We start from the raw sequence: 15,638 nt of genomic DNA on the forward strand, positions 1-15,638 counted from the left end.
GTAGTTCAATCATGCCTAGACGGTCAATACCGCGGTTCGATCGCGTCCGCATTGTTACTTTGTGCCAGGAAGGGTTCTCAGCAAGGGAAGTATCCAGGCGTCTCGGAGTGAACCAAATCGATGTTGTTCGGAGATGGAGGAGATACAGAGAGACAGGAACTGTCGATGACATGCCTCGCTCAGGCCGCCCAAGGGCTACTACTGCATTGGATGACCTCTATCTACGGATTATGGCTCGTAGAAAACCTGACAGCGACGCCACCATGTTGAATGATGTTTTTCGTGCAGCCACAGGACGTCGTGTTACGACTCAGACTGTGCGCAATAGGCTGCATGATGCGCAACTTCACTCCAGACGTCCATGGCGAAGTCGATCTTTCAAACCACGACGCCATGCAGCGCGGTACAGATGGGCGCAACAACCTGCGAAATGGACCGCTCAGGATAGGTTCAAAAATGGTTCAAATGGTTCTGAGCACTATGGGACTTAACATCTGTGGTCATCAGTCCCCGAGAACTTAGAACTACTTAAACCTAACGAACCTAAGGACATCACACACATCCATGCCCGAGGCAGGATTCGAACCTGCGACCGTAGCAGTCGCGCTGTTCCGGACTGCGCGCCTAGAAACTCAGGATAGGCATCAGGTTCTCTTCACCTATGAGTGTCGCATATACCTTCAACCAGACAATAGTCGGAGATGTGTTTGGAGGCAACCCGGTCAGGCTGAACGCCTTAAATACACTGTCCATCGACTGCAGGAAGGTTCCATGCTGTTTCGGGGTGGCTTTTCGTGGGGCCGACGTACGCCACTGGTGATCATGGAAGGCGTTGTAACGGCTGTACGATACGTGAATGCCATCCTCCGACCGATAGTGCAACCATATCGGCAGCATATTGGCGAGGCATTCGTCTTCACGGACGACAATTCACGCCCCCATCGTGGACATCTCGTGAATGCCTTCCTTCAGGATAACGACATCTCTCGACTGGAGTGGCCCGCATGTTCTCCAGACATGAACCCTATCGAACATGCCCGGGATAGATTGAAAAGGGCTGTTTATGAACGACGTGACCCACCAACCACTCTGAGGGATCTACGCCGAATCGCCATTGAGGAGTGGGACAATTTCGACAACAGTGCCTTGATGAATTTGTGGATAGTATGCCACGACGAATACAGGCATGCATCAATGCAAGAAGACGTGTTACTTGGTGTTAAGGGTACCAGTGTGTACAGCAATCTGGACCACCACCTCTGAAGGTCTCGTTGTATGGTGGTACAACATGCAATGTGTGGTTTTCATGAGCAATAAAAAGAGCGGAAATGATGTTTATGTTGACCTCTATTCCAATTTTGTGTACAGTTTCCGGAACTTTCGGAACCGAGGTGATGCAAAACTTTTTTTGATGTGTGTATTTTCAATCGGAAACCTCCTAGTGACTTTAGGACTCTTCCATGTTCACAACCATCTTTATGATTCTTAAACCAACTGTTTGCGATGAATAAATCTTGCTCTGCGTAAAATTGTGGCGGGCTAGTTCCATTTACATACCTTTCCCCCTGTTTATAGTTTCCGACTACCTTACCTTGTCTTTCTTTTCCAACTATTGAATTCCAGTCTGGACTGTGTGGAGGTTCGAGTCCTCCCTTTGGCATGGGTGTGTGTGTTTGTCCTTAGGATAATTTAGTTAAGTAGTGTGTAAGCTTAGGGACTGGCGACCATAGCAGTTAAGTTCCGTAAGATTTCACACGCATTTGAACATTTGAATTCCAGTCCCTTGTCACAACTAAATTTTCCATCTATTAAGTATCTGAATAAATTCTTTTATCTCATCATACATTCTTCCAATCGCTTCATCACCTGATACGCTAGCTGGCATATAAACTTGTTTCGATGGCGGTTGTCGACTTCGTATCTGTCTTCGCTACGATAACATTTTCACTGTACCATTGTGCTCTTCATAAAAGCTTACCAGCATTTCTGTTTTATTATTTATTATTAAAGCTATTCCCGTATTAGCCCTGTTTGATTTTGTTTTTATGAACCTGTGCTCACCTGAACAGAAGTCCTGTTATTTCTGCAATCGAACTTCACTTATTGCCATTCTATCTAACTTTAACCTACCCATTTCCCTTTTAAACTTTGTAACATGCCTGCCTGATTAAGATATGTAACAGTCCACGCTCAGACCCGTAGAATGCCAGTTTTCTTCTTTCTGATGACGATTTCCTCCTGAGCTGTCTCCGTCCCTATCTTCCTACCGGAATATTTTGTCCAAGAAGATGCCAACATTATTTACCATACAGAGATCTGAATGCCATCGGGAAAAATAACGGCTGTAGATTCACTTTGCTTTCAGCAGTTCGCAGTATCCCTCTCGGCAAGGTCCGTGGTTCACGGCCGTGTGCTCCGCTTCTAGTCACCCCGTAGTCGACAGTAAAATACCTATACTTAGATTATATGATGGTTCTCCTCCAGAACAGGCCATGAAGCCCCAATGGTACCGACCGGCTTCCGTGTCATCCTCAGCCCACAGTCGTCACTGGATGCGGATATGGAAGGACATGTGGTCAGCACACCTTTCTCCCGGCCGTATGTCAGTTTACGAGACCGGAGCCGCTACTTCTCAATCAAGTAGCTCCTCAGTGTGCCTCACAAGGGCTGAGTGCACCCCGCTTGCCAACAGCGCTCGGCAGACCGGATGGTCACCCACCCAAGCGCTAGCCCAGCCCGACAGCGCTTAACTTCGGTGATCTGACGGGAACCGGTGTTACCACTGCGGCAAGGCCGTTTGCTTATGGTTTTACTTAGTCAGATTTTAAAGTGGAAAGTGATTTAACCTTGTGATCTTTCCAGTTTCTTGGTGCTTATTTAGTGCGATTTGTGCTTATTTAGCGCTATTTGGCTATTCTATTTATTTCTGCGGATTCAGTAGCATTTAATCTACAGGCGTTACTTTTTAGGATGTTTCTTTTGAAATCTATTTTAAATAATGTTCAAATGGTTCAAATGGCTCTGAGCACTATGGGACTCAACTGCTGTGGTCATCAGTCCCCTAGAACTTAGAACTACTTAAACCTAACTAACCTAAGGACATCACACACATCCATGCCCGAGGCAGGATTCGAACCTGCGACCGTAGCAGTCGCACGGTTCCGGACTGCGCGCCTAGAACCGCGAGACCACCGCGGCCGGCTTTAAATAATGTATTGTATTCTTTAGTCATGTTAGGTATGTTCTGTATTTCCTTCCAGTCTAAACTTCACAAATATATCTTGAAATCCTCAATTTCGTAATTGCCTTGGCCTCAACATTTGCTCACATCTAGTCCCTTCCTGTCTTCGTTTGTTTACCAGTTTGGCCGTAATTGCTTAATAATTACTGAAAGTATTTTAAATACGTCTTTGTCACCAAACGCGTTTCATTTATGTAAATAAAACATCATCAGTGGTATGTAATGGAAGTTATTTACAATTTCTCTTGTTTTTCAGATAAAAAAAACAATTTCCTAGAAAATTTCTTGATTTTGCTTGTGGTATTTCATGCCTAGTTCTCGCTTATACGAGAAAGCGCCGCCTGCTTGCACCTTTTTCGACATCTACATGGATACTCTGCAAATTACATTTAAGTGCCCAGCAGAGGCTTCGTCGAACCGCCTTCACAATAATTCTCTATTATTCCAATGTCGCAGAGCGCGCGGAAAAAATGAACACCAATTTCTTTCAGTGCGAGATCTGATTCCCCTAATTTTAAGATGATGCTCGTTTCTCCCTATGCAGGTCAGAGTTAACAAAATATTTTCGCATTCGGAGGAGAAAGCTGGTGACTGAAATTTCGTGAGAACATTCCACCTCAACGAAAAACGCTTTTGTTTTAATTATGTCCACCCCAAATCTTGTATCATGTCCGTGACACTGTCTCCCATATTTCTCAATAATACAAAATATGCTGCTCTTCCTTGAACTTTCTGGATATACTGATTGAATCCTGTCTGGTATGGGTCCTAGATTTCGCAGCAGCAGTGCAAAAGAGGACGGACAAGCGTAGTGTACGCAGTGTCTGTAGTAAATCTGTTACATTTTCTAAGTGTTCTGTTAATAAAACGCAGTCTTTGGTTTGCCTCCCCCACGACATTATCTATATATTCTTTCCAATTTAAGTTGTTCATAATGGTAATTCCTAGATGTTTTGCTGAATTTACGGCCTTTAGGTTTGATTGATTTATCGTGTAACCGAAGTTAAGCGGATTCCTTTTGGCACTTATGTCGATGACCTCACACTTTTCATTATCTAAGCTCAATTGCAAACTTTTGCACCCCACAGATAACTTGCCTATATAGTTTTGCATTTGGCTTTGCTCTTCTGACGAGTTTACTAGGCTATAATCGACAGCATCATCTGCAAAAAACCTAAGATGGCTACTGAGATTGTCTCCTAAATAGTTTATATAGATAAGAAACAGCAGAGGGCCTATAACACTACCTTGCGGAACGCTAGAACTCATTTCTGTTTTACTCGATGACTTTGCGTCAGTTACTACGAAGTGTGACCTCTCTGACAGGAAATCACGAATCCAGTCACATAACTGAGACGTTATTCCATAAGCACGCAATTTCACTACAAGCCGCCCGTGTGCCAGAAGCCTTCTGGAAATCTAGAAATACGAAATAAATTTGAAATCACTTGGCAATAGCATTCAACACTTCGTGTGAGTAAAGAGTTAGTTGTGTTTCACAATGACGATATTTTCACAATCCATGTTGATTGTGTGCAATAGATCATTCTCTTCGAGGTAATTCGTAACGTTCGAACACAATATAAGTTCCAAAGCCCTGCTGCATATCGACTTTAATGATTTGGACCTGTAATTCAGTGGATTACTCCTGCAGCCTTTCTTGAATATTGGTGGGACCTGTGCGACTTTCAATTCTTTGGGTACGGATATTCCGTCGAGCTAGCTGTTTTAAATGATTGTTAATTATAGAGCTGTTGCATTAGCATACTCTGAAAGGAGTATTCCTTCATTTGGCAGTGTCTATTCTGGCCTAGTCCCACGTTGCCTTGCAAAAGTATGCATTTCTTGATGTGAAGCACAACATGATGTACACCACTACTGACTGCATATTTCTGGCTAAATATGTCACGTGTGGATTGTAGAAGGTTAACAACTTTACCGCTAGTTTTTCCTTTCATCTAAAAATGTTCTCTTTCTCTGCGATTCGTCGTATGTAAGTTATGTCGTTTAATTATGTTACTATGCATTTATTTCATGTCAAAGAGAAACGAAGGAGTAGTGATGGAGTTGGATTTCTAAATGGTGAGAAGATGGGAGAGAGCCGGGAGAGGAGGGCCAAGATGCGTGAACAGCCAATCCAAGTCAGTGGAACGAGTAAGTTGGAGGAAAACGGGTGAGGAGCAAGAGTTGAAATGAAAGGGGGGAGAGGTAGAGTGAGAGTGAGGAATGCTAAAGAAAAAATGTTTTTTTCTCATTACGTTATTTTTAAAAGCTTTGAAATAATGTTTCGTTTCCAATATTTTTCAAAACATTGAGTAACTTTTTAATTTTTGTTTTGTTATGTGTATAAACAACTTAACTTGAAACTTAACTATTGTGTTTGTATTGTGGTATTCCTGTTTTACCGTATTTCCATGCTCTGATGTATTCTTTCAAAATCAAATGTGAGTGAAATCTTATGGGACTTAACTGCTAAGGTCATCAGTTCCTAAGATTACACATTACTTAACCTAAATTATAATAAGGACAAACACACACACACACACACATGCCCGAGGGAGGACTCGAACCTGCGCCGGGATAAGCCGCACAGTCCATGACTGCATCGCGTTAGATCGCTCGGCTAGTCCCGCCCGGCTGATGTATTTTTTACACCTTGTGCTAAATGTCCTGCCAGTCATCACAATGTACATTCTTTCACGGTCCCTGGAACTGAGCTGGTAGATATCAAATTGTTGGTATCTGTCTGGTTTTGTCTTCAGTTCAAGGATCTGTTTCTGTAATTACTTATTTGTTTTTTAGGCAACGTTTTTTGAATATATTACCTATTATGTATGTGAGTTTACTGTGGTAGGTCATTGTACGCCACTTTCTTGTGTTGATGGTGTTTGTATGTGTTGATGTGATTTGGTTTTTTTGTTTTATTATTTATGTCGTAATTTTTCTGTTACGTTTATCTGCTAATGTGTCTTTTTTTTTTAATGTTATCATCTTTGTAGCGGTAATGAGACGCGCATAGTTGAATCTGATTGCGTTTGTTTGGCATGTATCTGACCGCAGCTTGTTTGTGATTCTGTGGGGTTTGAACTTGCATTTATTATTGTGTCTGTTGTTATGGATTTTCTGCGTTCCGTTCTATAGGTCTTAATAACTGCTGTGCAAGTCCAAATGCAACATAATTTTGGCTTGAGAAAAGGAGGTACATGATACGCATATCTGTCTCAGAAGGACTTCAAATACCAGCTATGTTTCTATTAACACAGAGCAATACTTCACTAGGCTAATTGATATGAGTGATTCTTTGTATTTTAATTACTCCTTGTTTTTCCTGTTTCAGTCGGGTGCAAGGGACCCCTTAAACTCGGTGGTCCTGTCCAGCGCCTGGGTTGCCTCAGCCTAGTTCGCCCCTGCTTGAGGAATATTTCAGGCCATCTAATAAACTGTGATGGGTGATGTACAACAGACTTTATAACGTGTGGCAAATCAACCAACGTCTTAGAATATTACCAACTTTAGCGACAGCGGTGATCAATCTTCTATATTATCTTCATAATTTTATTCTGGAGTTGTTATTTTTTTTTAACCTGAAATATTCTCGTTAATTTCAAAATGTGGAAACTGCATTCTTTGGGTAAGAAGAGTCAAACACATGTGATTTTTCAGAGATGTCCTACGAATATGGTACGTTAACAAACTATTCCATGTACACAAAGTATTTAGCAGACTCGATTTTATTTCTTCTTCAAAAGACATGCACATTTGCTGACGTAACCGTAACATAGGGCAGATAGTACTGCCACAAGAGACCCACTAGCAGTAGTAAAAAGTAAAATAAATACGTGTGTTCGGTTCCTATACCCCTGTACAATGTTTTGACAGATCTTGCTCATAACTGGTCAAATTTCCTTTTATGTAGCATACAATATTCGACCGACAAGACTAGATTCAGCGGAGGGCTCAAATAGTTTGCTGTGAGTACTTCTCTTTGAAAGACTCAGTGCATCTTCACTGAATCTAGAACATTGTTTGGAATGGCAACCAACAAAAGCAGCCAGACATCCAGGTACAACAGTCTGTACTATCACCAATTCATTTTTCCCACTCCACTTATTTTCACTCTGTAAAGTGTTTAGTATCTCGAACAAGCATTGAGATTTTGCGGTTGCAGTTATGTTCTTACAAAAGAGACAATTCCCCACAACACAATTACCATGTAAGATCAAGTGTGAACCCTTGTTATTAAATATGGCCTTAAGGAGCTGAAACATGAATTTCCTTTCTCTTTTTCAAATATTTGTGTCATTTAACACAGTTTTCTCGTCAACTCGCCAATCGTGAATTTTAATAACTGTGGGATAATATACGCGTGTTTGTTGTTGAAGAGAAAAATATCAATTTTGTTTTTTAAATGAAAGGAGAAACAGAACTGAATATTATCTAATATCACAGCAACTCAACCCCTCAGTCTCACTACTAAAGACTTTAATATAAATCTTTGAACATAGCTACTAAGGTTCAGTGACCGTGTCAGAATTATATTGGAACAAATAAGCCCTTGGTCACAAATATTAAGTCAAAATTGACCAGGTTTCGACGCTACTATGAGCGTCGTCTTCAGAATTAAACTAACTGTTCTAAAACATATTAGGTATATAAGACATTAATAAAATTAAAGTTTGTACTGACTGGAAAGAGATGCAGTACTTAGAAGTATGTTGCCTTCTCTACTAATAATAATTTGAAGAGAAACTTCATTCATAATTTGAAATCCATTCGCTCCCCTACAGAAAGTTCTGGCGTTTATAAGATCATCTGTGATACCTGCTCCTCCTATTATATAGGGCAAACTGGACGTGCTTTCACCATCAGATATAAAGAACATCTTTTGAGAAAGAAAGGCACCAGTCCCCCAAATTCATCCTTTGCCAATCATCTCTTAATTACTGGACACATGCCTAAAGCCATAGGTGATAGCAATATTCTGCATACCGAAAAGAAGGGGCGTAGGTTAGATGTTTTAGAGGAATTGGAGATTTTCAAACATCTCTCTCGTCATGATGGCTTCATTCTCAACGAACAGCTGCAGCTGCGAAATAAAAACTTTTTCGACTGTATAAAGCCATTGATTGATCTTTGATTCAGATTTCCTCATGCAGTTTACCGAAATGTTGTTTTTCTGTTACATCTTTGCCGTTTTCTTGAATGTCATAACTGACGTTTTTTACGTTACAAAATGTATCTCTGTTTAAAGCAGATAAATATATAACTTCATCCTATTATTATTAGTGCTTACGTTATGTCTGAATCAACTGCATCACAATTTCATGTGTCTAAGTTTGAATGTACAGTAGCCTAGTTGATTCTGCGGCTACTAGATGGCGCTTGTAGCAACACCACGATTACTTGCCCACACTTTCTAACGTGGGAACCTCAGTCTTGTTGCAACCCTTGTTCACTCAAATACAAGCAGCCCTTAGCGGCTCGCCATCTTATTTACAACTATTCATGACGTCGCCTTTCCGGCTTAGATTTTTTAAAATGTGACTTGTAAGTGCTACATCTCTTTCCAGTCAGTACAAACTTTAATTTTATTAATGTATTATGTACCTAATATGTTTTAGAAAATGGTTCAAATGGCTCTGAGCACTATGGGACTCAACTGCTGAGGTCATTAGTCCCCTAGAACTTAGAACTAGTTAAACCTAACTAACCTAAGGACATCAAAAACAACCATGCCCGAGGCAGGATTCGAACCTGCGACCGTAGCGGTCTTGCGGTTCCAGACTGCAGCGCCTTTAACCGCACAGCCACTTCGGCCGGCAATATGTTTTAGAACAGTTAGTTTAATTCTGAAGACGACGCTCATAGTAGCGTCGAAACCTGGTCAATTTTGACTTAATATTTGTGACCGAGGGCTTATTTGTTCTAATATAAGAATTATATCTGTTTCGTCTACTACAATAACTGCAGTACCACGTTACAGTCAGGGAATAATCATCTATTTCCGATCATGAGCGTGTAATGTGCTCAAAACAATTTCAACTCGTTCCACAGAGTTAAATTATACCACGTGCAAATGATATGTTGGAATAAGGATTTTCGAATACTTTGTTTTTTAACAGTGACTTACTTTCTTCTATCACCGGATTTCAATTCAAATTGCATTTGAGATGCTTTAACAAATGCAAGTAATACTGAAGTCCACACAGTCTCCTATAATTATATTTATCAGAGAAGTAAAATTAACGTACTAACGGTTGTCGTAGGCGAACAGCTACAATAATACGGCAGAATTTGTTAAGTTCGGGCTTAAATACAGAGTGTTTCGATGTCCTTGCATTAAACGTCTAGGCGTGATCGATCACCTCATGGGGAACAGCTTTTGATAGACACAAATATTTGCTTACACTTTCCGCAGACAGTCATTCGTCTGCCTTGGGACGACGAGATGTCACCGAAATAGCAGGATCAACTAATCAGCTCTACTGCGTCTGCATACTGCTTACCCCAGTAAACTGATACAGTGATTTTACGGCCTATACCTTTTCAGGCGGAGCATGCGTCTGGATTATAAACACTACTCATTGTATAGATAGGTCGCAGATTGCCTAAGGTCTGCTGCGTCGCTCGGGCGTAGTCAGTGATATGATAAGACACTTGGCGTTACTGGGAAGAGTCAGCGAACATTTTAACTCTCACGAAAGTTGTTCCTCATTACGTAACCTGTCACACCAAGAAGTTTGATGCAAAGACTTTGATTACTCGGTATGCATCATCAGTACCTGTAAAATGTAAGATATTAGCTTGGTCACTTCGTTTGGTGAGCGGAAGTTGCTAGTTTTTTGTACAGGGTATAGTGCCTTTAAAACGTACTCTCATCCCTACTTTAACCCTCATTAGTCAAGAATTTTCCTGGTCATGGTACTCCCTCCTATCATTCTACCACTGCACTAAAGTTTGTGACTAGACGAATTATTTCCCATAATTGACCATTTTTAGTCTTCATTAGGCTATTACGCCACCGGCTTCGTCGGTTGCTTCGTTACCATTATTAATTTAATCTTTCGCGTGAGACTATTGACAGAAAAAAGAATTCTGTAAACATGATGCGTAAGCTCATTACGTTTACATTTCGATCTCAATTTAACGCCTACAGACACAATGGTTTCGCAGTGTGAAGTCCAGACAAACAAAACAACTTGTCGACTTTATGCTGTTAATGTCAATACAGTTATGAGGTAATTTTACACTAAAGTCAATTTTACAATTTGTAAGTGTACGACTAAGGCGATGGCGTAATAACAGCCCAATCAATGAGTAAAAAAGGTCGAATATGGGAAATAACTCGTGTAGTGACAAATTTTTGTACAGTGGTATTGTGATAGTAAGAAGTGCCTTGAACAACATACTGAAAATCCTGACCGGTGGAGCGTGAACGTCGGATTGGGTATGCATTTGAAGGCCACATTCGTACGTTTTTCTTGAATAATTCTAAAACGGTGATCTGTAACGAAAACGTGCCCCATACAGAATTAAACTACGTCAAATTTGCTATAAAGGTCACATTCATTCTGTCTCCAAGACCAATACTTTCCACTGAGAGAGCGAGAGAATTCTGAAGATCTCGCACACCGCGCATGCGCTGTAACTTAGGTTGACTTTGTAGGTCCATTTGTGGTAGTTGATGGACCACATGTGTTTTGTATGAAACTGTCCGTGTAGACGTCCTCTGCACCGCTGTGGTACTTTGGAAACAATTATATCTGCGATTGCACGCAGTTAAAGCTTCTTCAAGTGTGGCAGTATGGCTCACTTGGTTTAGTTACGAGTGTTACTAAGCTCAGATGCAGGCCTGGATGCTCAGCTTTCAACTGAGACGAGTAGTTGTTCGATACACAGAGTGAGATTACGAGTGAAAAGTACTGTTACCATCAGAAAAACCGAAGGCAGGTCCGTATTGAATGGCATTTTAATACGAAGAGAGATGACGCAAAATAAATTGAAGCATATCTCGACTGAAGGGAATGTGCTTGGAACAAGTAAAGCTTCATTGGGTCGCAAATGTAGTTTTAAAAACGTATTTATTTCATGCTTCTGGTATTGGAAGTTACCTGGTTGCGTAGAAAAATGTACACTCGTGGAAATTGAAATAAGAACACCGTGAATTCATTGTCCCAGGAAGGGGAAACTTTATTGACACATTCCTGGGGTCAGATACATCACATGATCACACTGACAGAACCACAGGCACATAGACACAGGCAACAGAGCATGCACAATGTCGGCACTAGTACAGTGTATATCCACCTTTCGCAGCAATGCAGGCTGCTATTCTCCCATGGAGACGATCGTAGAGATGCTGGATGTAGTCCTGTGGAACGGCTTGCCATGCCATTTCCACCTGGCGCCTCAGTTGGACCAGCGTTCGTGCTGGACGTGCAGACCGCGTTAGACGACGCTTCATCCAGTCCCAAACATGCTCAATGGGGGACAGATCCGGAGATCTTGCTGGCCAGGGTAGTTGACTTACACCTTCTAGAGCACGTTGGGTGGCACGGGATACATGCGGACGTGCATTGTCCTGTTGGAACAGCAAGTTCCCTTGCCGGTCTAGGAATGGTAGAACGATGGGTTCGATGACGGTTTGGATGTACCGTGCACTATTCAGTGTCCCCTCGACGATCACCAGTGGTGTACGGCCAGTGTAGGAGATCGCTCCCCACACCATGATGCCGGGTGTTGGCCCTGTGTGCCTCGGTCGTATGCAGTCCTGATTGTGGCGCTCACCTGCACGGCGCCAAACACGCATACGACCATCATTGGCACCAAGGCAGAAGCGCCTCTCATCGCTGAAGACGACACGTCTCCATTCGTCCCTCCATTCACGCCTGTCGCGACACCACTGGTGGCGGGCTGCACGATGTTGGGGCGTGAGCGGAAGACGGCCTAACGGTGTGCGGGACCGTAGCCCAGCTTCATGGAGACGGTTGCGAATGGTCCTCGCCGATACCCCAGGAGCAACAGTGTCCCTAATTTGCTGGGAAGTGGCGGTGCGGTCCCCTACGGCACTGCGTAGGATCCTACGGTCTTGGCGTGCATCCGTGCGTCGCTGCGGTCCGGTCCCAGGTCGACGGGCACGTGCACCTTCCGCCGACCACTGGCGACAACATCGATGTACTGTGGAGACCTCACGCCCCACGTGTTGAGCAATTCGGCGGTACGTCCACGCGGCCTCCCGCATGCCCACTATACGCCCTCGCTCAAAGTCCGTCAACTGCACATACGGTTCACGTCCACGCTGTCGCGGCATGCTACCAGTGTTAAAACTGCGATGGAGCTCCGTATGCCACGGCAAACTGGCTGACACTGACGGCGGCGGTGCACAAATGCTGCGCAGCTAGCGCCATTCGACGGCCAACACCGCGGTTCCTGGTGTGTCCGCTGTGCCGTGCGTGTGATCATTGCTTGTACAGCCCTCTCGCAGTGTCCGGAGCAAGTATGGTGGGTCTGACACACCGGTGTCAATGTGTTCTTTTTTCCATTTCCAGGAGTGTATATTAGATTAGATTAGATTCAATTTTAGTTCCATAAATCCAAAATGAGATGTCTGTGGGTGTGGAACATGTCAGAAGGTATAAAATAATAAACAAAGAACATGTGAACACTCACTTCCATGAACATTTGTCAGGAGATTGTCAAAATATGTGAATATTTACAGAATTAATACGCTGCCAGAATTAAACATAGTTATGCACTTTTAATAAATAATAATAAAATATTCATTTATAAAGTAGAAGAAGTTGCCTACCAAAAAGTCTTTCAAACTCTGTTTAAATTATGCATTATCTGAAACCCAGCTTTTAATGTTTGCTGGAAATGTACTGAAAATGTGCGCTCCTGAATACTGGACACGATTTTTGACCATGGCAAGTGATCTGAGGTCTTTATGTAATTCGTTCTTATTTCTAGTATTGGTACTACGTATTGAACTATAGATTGGAAATAGAGCCATATTACTTGCAACAAATTTTACTTGCAACAAATTTCATTACAGAATAAAAATTCTGAGAATCAGTAGTTATAACACTGTTTCTTGAACAGGTTTCTACAAAATATTCTTGAATTTACACGACAAATGAGTCTTATTACCCGCTTTTACTCCCTAAAATCTTTTTCTCAGTTTGACAAATCGCCCCAGAATATGATCACGTATGACATAATACTATGAAAGTAAACAAAGTACACAGTTTTTTAAAATATTTATATCTTTTACATCTGACATCATTCACATTGCAGGTACAGACTTATTTAGGCCCTTCAGCATTCTGTAGAGTGCCCTTCCCAACTGAATTTATTATCGAGTTGTAATACCAGAGCCGGCCGGAGTGGCCGTGCGATTCTAGGCGCTGCAGTCTGGAGCCGGGCGACCGCTACGGTCGCAGGTTCGAATCCTGCCTCGGGCATAGATGTGTGTGATGTCCTTAGGTTAGTTAGGTTTAATTAGTTCTAAGTTCTAGGCGACTGATGATCTAAGAAGTTAAGTCGCATAGTGCTCAGAACCATTTGAACCATTTGTAATACCAGAAATTTAACAGTGCCAACCCCTTCTATCTGCATATCTTCGTATGTTATACACATGCTGGAAGGAAATCTCTCACAGTTTCTGAAATGCAAATAATGGTTCAAATGGTTCAAATGGCTCTGAGCACTATGGGACTTAACATCTGTGGTCATCAGTCCCCTAGAACTTAGAACTACTTAAACCTAAATAAGCTAAGGACATCACACACATCCATGCCCGAGGCAGGATTCGAACCTGTGACCGGAGCGGTCACGCGGTTCCAGACTGAAGCGCCTTTAACCGCACGGCCACACCGGCCGGCTGCAAATAATGATTCTTTCCGAAGTTTAATGTCGGTGGATTAGTTTTGAACCATTTATTAATTTCAGTGAAAATTTGATTAGCAGCCATTTCTAAATCTGTACTTGACTTGATATTTATTGCAATGTTTGTATCATCTGGAATCAAAATAAACTTAATATCTGGCAATATAATGGGTGAGAGGTCATTAATGTGCACAAGAAAAGCATTGGGCCCAAAATGGAGCTTTGAGGAACACCTCATAAATTAAATTTCAATCAGATGAAAACTGATTGTTTACTCCACAGGTATTTCGCAACGTCACCGTTTGTTTCCTGGCAGCACTGCCAGTGACACCATGTTATTCCAATCTACTTACGGTAATGCTGTCAAAGGCTTTAGACAGATCACAGAAAATGCCAGTAGCCTGTAATTTGTAATCTAATGAATTAAGTACATTCTCACTGTATGTGTATGTAGCCTTTTCTATATCCGAACCGTTAACGAACCCAAACTGAGACTATAACAATGTATTATTTGCATTCAGATGCTGAAGAACACTCTTGAACACAACCTTTACAATTATTTTGGGAAAAACCAGAAAAAGTGAAATTGGTCGATAGTTTGGATGTATCCCCTTATCCCTTCTTGTAAAGAGTATAGTTTAGTCAGTCTAGTAATATTCTGCCTATAAGAGATTGATTACAGAAATAACTTATGCTAGAACCCAACTCGCATGAAGACCTAAAAGATTAACTTCTTTGACATGTTATCATAACCAGTATAATACTTCGGTTTTTAGGATTTTATGATAGAGATTGCTTCTTTAGGAAATGTGTCATTTCCGTTTTACGGATGTTATCTGTAGACTGTCTCAGATGTTCCATTGCACTGTTTACTGAACCTGGTAACCCAAAGCTGTCAGTAACAGCAACAAAGTACTTGTTTAAGAGGTCTGCAATATTACATGCACTTATTAACAATGCCTACTGTATTTTTGAGCTATGTGTTCCTCTTCCTTTCTGGCATCACCTGCTCTGCCTTCAATATATCCCATACCGTTTTTATCTTGTTGCGTGATGTAATAATTTTTTTCTCATAACAAAGCTGCTTAAATTTCTGGATTACTTGCTTCATTATTTCGCAGTACTCTTTATAATGCATTAGAATGATAACATCAGAACTGTTCCTAGATGCAGATACAGTTTCATTTTTGTTCCACATGATATCTTTATTCCTTGTTTGATCCCCGGTCTATTTTTAGACTTCTCTTTGATTTGAGTAACATTTAAAGGAAATCAATTTTCAAATGAGGAAGTAACTTTATTAATCAATGCTTTGTATTTTCCAACTGAGTCAGAAATATTGTAAAGATTTATCCAGTTCATGTCTCTGAGCAATTTCCTAATTTCTCAATTCTTGACTGTTTTATTCCCCCCTGTTCTCAGATTTAATAGATTGTTTATCCTGACAAGTTTCAAAATTTAACATAAGATGCTACAGATCATGTCCAGATAGCCAATTAACTACTGATTT

General features: G+C 41.5%; 1 pseudogene; it reads right to left on the reverse strand.

The window, feature by feature from the left end:
- Nucleotides 1–2,683: 2,683 nt before the first annotated feature.
- LOC126263966 (5S ribosomal RNA) lies at nt 2,684–2,801 on the reverse strand (annotated as a pseudogene).
- Between the last annotated feature and the right edge of the window lie 12,837 nt (nt 2,802–15,638).

The sequence above is a fragment of the Schistocerca nitens genome, chromosome 6 (genome assembly GCF_023898315.1).
Source record: "Schistocerca nitens isolate TAMUIC-IGC-003100 chromosome 6, iqSchNite1.1, whole genome shotgun sequence".
Lineage (NCBI taxonomy): Eukaryota > Metazoa > Arthropoda > Insecta > Orthoptera > Acrididae > Schistocerca > Schistocerca nitens.